The sequence below is a fragment of the Elephantulus edwardii genome, unplaced genomic scaffold (assembly GCF_000299155.1).
Source record: "Elephantulus edwardii isolate Elephantulus edwardi_28Jun2011 unplaced genomic scaffold, EleEdw1.0 scaffold00065, whole genome shotgun sequence".
In the NCBI taxonomy this organism is placed as follows: domain Eukaryota; kingdom Metazoa; phylum Chordata; class Mammalia; order Macroscelidea; family Macroscelididae; genus Elephantulus; species Elephantulus edwardii.
In genome coordinates, this window is record NW_006399815.1 from 9,167,205 (window position 1) to 9,172,559 (window position 5,355).

A 5,355-nucleotide genomic window follows, 5' to 3' on the forward strand; every position below is an offset into this window, starting at 1 on the left:
AATTATAGAAAAAAAATTCTTAACCAGCAAGGAATGGCAAGTTTTTTGCAAATTGGAAAATTGTGGCAAGAAAGGGTGACATACAAAAGCCCTCTCATCGTGGGCCCATCAGTGAAGGCCTGGATTCACTACGGCTCTGGGTCATCACCTGCCTGCAACCCAAGGCAAAATTTAGAAAGTGAAGCCAATCTGAATTTCATATATGACTTACGTGGGTAAAAGTTTCAAAGCTTAACATTCTAAGGAAAGTCAGAAAAAATCACCAGTAGCAGAAAATTTGCCTTGTGTTTTGAGCCGAAGACTGTGGTGGGCCCTTTAAATGGCTATACTAGTGATTGGGGAATTTCACTCCCAACCCAAAGGCAGGCTGTTCGCTTTAAGCAGCTGCTCCTGGGAGAAAGGTAGGCACTTTCTTTCATGAGATTCACAGCCTCTGAAAACACATTGGAGGGTCAGCTATGAGTCAGTTCTGATGCAATGGCAATGAGGGTTTTTATATTGTTCAACACTTACATAGTTTATTACATATTAATTCTCTCGCTTACTCATTGCTGTTGCGTTGGGTTAGCAGAGCAACTCTTCATGGACTAGGCCCTCAGAGCGCCATTACTATATATCATATTGTTACTGAATTATGATTACCTAAGAGAGAATAGAGCCTACATAGCATAAAAACCCACAGCTGTGCAGTCTGTTCCACCTAATAGTAATCCTCCATCAGTTTTCTAAGGATGGAAATTTTTACAAGAAGAGATTGTCTTTATTTCTCCCATGAAGTAGCTGATGGATTTGAACTGTTAGCCTTTCAGTTAGTAGCCAGATACATTACAAAGTATGCTATCAGAGCCCACAAGTACAGATGTCCTGAAAGGTAAACTAATCCAAGCCCTGCTAAGGAATTGTCAATCCAATGATCCAAAGGCAGTCAAATCATGGCCAAAATATTTTACAAATGGATTACAGATATTTTCTATATTCCCTTTAGTGGGATCATAACGAAACTCTGGAAGCCAGAGGAAGCCTTAGGTCAAAAGGTCTAATGCCATCAAATTAAAGAACCAGGCTTCAGAAATAAAATTATCACAAGCCCTTACATTTTTATTGTGCACTTTTATTTATTCAGTATACATTTACAGAGCTTTTAGTATGTGTATACCAGGAGTGAGGGCTGGGAGTAGATTTCTGAGGATACAAAAAGAAGCAAATCAATCTCTATCCACCTCATCCCAGTTCGAATGGCATAAAATGCAGTGCCACAGATAAGCTACCAGGAAGAAAACACAGGCTGTTAAGAAAGAGCAGAGACTACTGGGAAGGATACCAGCACAGCCTGCCAAGGGTCTCGCTTGAAACTTCCAAAATCTTTCTGGCATCTGGTATCACTGTGCCAGTTCTGAAGATGAGGAGATCAAGATCTGATGAGGTGAAGTGCCCTACCCAGAGTAAAGCAAACTTATTTAAGAGAGGGCATCTTGATCACTTCACACCATTTGGAGTCTGGGCATGACATGTCTTATTCCTAGAGCGACAATTGATGAAATAAGAACTGAGTACTGTTTTTATAAAAGAGATAATCTATTTTCAAAGCTCCCTAACTTAATCTCAGGGACTAGTCTTAGAGGAATTTGATTCAATATTTTTAAGTCTCTATTTTAACCTTACCTTTTAACCTCACAAAGTTATAAGCATGGCTCAAATTTCCTTTGGAAAAGCCACAAGGGATTCTACCTCCTTATCTGAGAATCTCTTCTATTAATAAAAACTGCAATTGACCTTTGACACTTGCAAAGGCTAGCATCATGAGAAATTTTGAAGGCTTGCATTTACAAATGTCAAAGCATATAATCTTCTCAATAAAATGCCTTCATTTAATAAATATTTTACTGTGAGCTTCTTATATAAACCAGATAGTAAAATATAACTAAAAAATCTAAGTGACCCCATTAGAACAAAAAGCACAACTAAATTAAGATTATATACCAAATAGTCAGCTATCCTCATTGACCAGTGAAGTAAAACATTTCAATGCATCAGTATCACTACACATATATTCAAACCCCTGTTTTATCAAAATTATAAATATTAAATGTCATGAAGTTTGGGTCATTGGTATATAATTGAAACCATACATGTTAAATCAATAAATGCCAGAGGTTTCTATACCCAGCAATGGAGACTTAAATTCTAAGGCTCTCGGGCTGTGTGCTACTGAGTCATTTAATAGGCATCTCTGTACTTGAATTCGCAAATCTGAAAAGACTTGCAAGAAGGCAGATGATCCCTAAGATGTCTCCCAGCACTAAACACAGATTCTGGGTTATCCCATAGCAAATTTGAAGTGGTGAATTTTCACTTCAAGGATTTTCATTTGTTACAAGAGATATATCCTTTTGTGCTTTATTTTGTGGGGGAAAAATTTACTCTCTTCAATAAATAATCTCTTAAACTTTGCCTTATTAAACAATTATTAACATCTTGAAAGCAAGTGCTTAGATTGTGTATAGTAGAGAAGCAGCAGCTGCAGCAGCCGTTGCCAATCATGCAAGTAAACATTTCACTATTTCCATGAAATCAAGCGGTCAAAAAAGACATTTGTATAATCAAACTGCACTAGGGCCTCATGAAGTATGAGCTACTCAGGTCTTCAATATAGAAGCTCAAAAACTATTTCAGATAGTCCTGCCTTTTGACCATGGTGTATAATCATCTCTCTCTCACACTGCTTTTAATTGCTTTTAAGTATATGAGAGGAATCTAATTCTAGATCATCGTTTTCCAAAGTGGTCCCACAATTACTGTTGCAGGTTTGCTGCTCTGCTCTGCTCTCTTTTTTCCAAGCTTGCATAATAGTGGTGATAAAACTGCTGCTAATGATTAATATTCATTGGCTGCCCGCAATACGCCTATAAAACCATATGTGCAGTGCAAGCCTTCCAGCATCATAAACTCAGAGACAATATGTCTTTCATATCAGACAGTCAACTACAAATGTAGTGTTCACATTCAAAGGTTAGCTGCAAGCATACATTGCAGACCGGGATTCCTGCAAACCAGACTTAGCTCACAAATATGATTTTTAATATTTTTCAAACTAGTTACCAACATTTAAAAACTGGGATATGCAATATCTCTTTCTATCTATCTATCTATCTATCTCATTGCTGTTGAGTAATAACTGATTCATAGCTGATCCTTCACTGGGTTTCTGAGTCCTTAAATCACATGGAAGGAGACTGTCCATCTTTCTCTCTTTGAGCCTCCAGTGGCTTCAAGCTGTCAGAGAGGCCTGGCCTTTGGGTTAGCAGTACAACTCCCTATGAACTATGCCACCTGAGCTCAGTTCACAATATATGCCTAACAGTTGATAAATAGTATTTTAATTTAACTCTATTACATTTGAAAGTCTGGATAAGAGATGGCATGCTTTCATTTTCACAGGAAAGCCTAAAAATTATGCAATCTGTTTATTCAACCATGTGAAGAGTCAAAGGTCAGCTAAACACACCACATTAACATAAAGATTCTAATTATTTTTTCCTACAAGTAGAAAATTGTTCTCAGAAAAATCACTGAATAGTCCCTTTTTACGACAGAAGTTTGGACATGAAAACAATAGATGACTGCAAGTATTCTTTTTTGAAAATACATGAGTAGAGACTTATAAACACAAAGCCATCTTTAAGTGAAAAAATAGATATTCTGCATAAAAGATTCTACATTCTGAAAAGTATTATAAATGCAAAGTGGAATATTTTAATCTAATTGTATTCCAGATATTCTTTTTTTATTCTCAGATACACTGCTCTTTTTTTGAGACCACATTTAACCAGAGGAAAGCAAAAATGGGAATCTTGGACTATAATTTTTTTGCTGTTTTATTAAATATGCTTCATTTAAGTTCTGAAAAAGAATTAAAAAAATCTAAATTATATTGCAATAGACTAATAATCCAAACAATTTAGCTGCCCATGTTGTAATTAAAATACCAACAGATTAGACCATGTATTCCCATCTTAACAATGCTGCTCGATTAATCAGCTTATCTATTTATTCTGCTCATTCAATTTAGAAAATGCTACACTTTAAAGGCAAAGCAAATAAAAGTAATTCATTAATGATAAAAAAGAAAATGGGCAAATTTTGAAGCTGCTCCCTGTATTTGAAGTCTAATTACAAAGAACTAAGAAAGTAATGGCATTAGTTTATGGCATCGTCCAGGCAATTATTTCTTGCTCTCATTCCTCCTGATTTAATTCAAACCTTTCTCTTACCTCTTCTCAAACTTACTCAATATGGCTTGGGAAAAGTTGCCCTAAGTATGTTCCAGTGTGGTGATTTTCAGGAGTACAGATTGCTGAACACCTCTGGACACGTACACACAGATGGAGCATATGGGCATGGTCAACACACGGAAGGCCCCATACCAGATGTTATGAGTAGCTTAAGTGTAAGAAAAAAATATATTAATTTTGCTGTAACATATCTTAAACAGATATCTTAAATTGCATTTTTCTGCGGAAAAATATTATAATGAATTTGATTCTTAAGTATAGAAATAAGAATATTTATGAAAAAATATACTAGCAGGGTAACATGCTGAAATTGGCCTCTTTGAAAAGGCCTAGAACCTCACTGACCACAGGAGGTGCAAACCCTTGATAAGGGAATGTAACTGATAATAACTTGCCTGTAAAGCTACTGTGTGAATCCTGATAAGGGAATGTAACTTGTTACTGCCCATGTTGCCAAGAGAATGTAATTTGTAAATTTAAGAGTAAGAAATATATTGGGAATCAGCTATATATTAAGAATTAAGGTAGGAAGTATTTTAAGAACTTGCAAAATCATATGTGAGAATTAAAGTAAGAAATATATTAGGAATTCGCTGTTAGTAATTATGTTAAGAATATTTGTGAAAATGTACTAAAGAGTTAATATGTCAAATTAGGCCTCTTAGAGGCCTATGGTTCTCTGATCACAACAGGTGCAGACCCATGATAAGGAGATATGACTGGCTAATGCCATGTTGCCAAGGATAGAACATGATTGGTCAAACTTGTGTTGCTTTGGGACTAATGTATTTGGTTGAAAACTCAAAGTTGAATGTCGTTGGTTGAATATGATGTAGCATCTAGTAGCCAAGCCAAGGGTAATTATACCACAGAGAGGTCAGCCTGAAACTCCCTCCACTTCAACAGGGAACACTGAGCTGAACACTGAAGACCCAAAGACTCTTTTCTGAGCTGAAGACCCAAAGACTCTTTTCAGGGCCAAGAACTGTAGCCTACATTGATGGACATGAGCTACCTAGACAGTGGAGGATTCTGCCCCCACCTATGGACCCTAGCCATATCG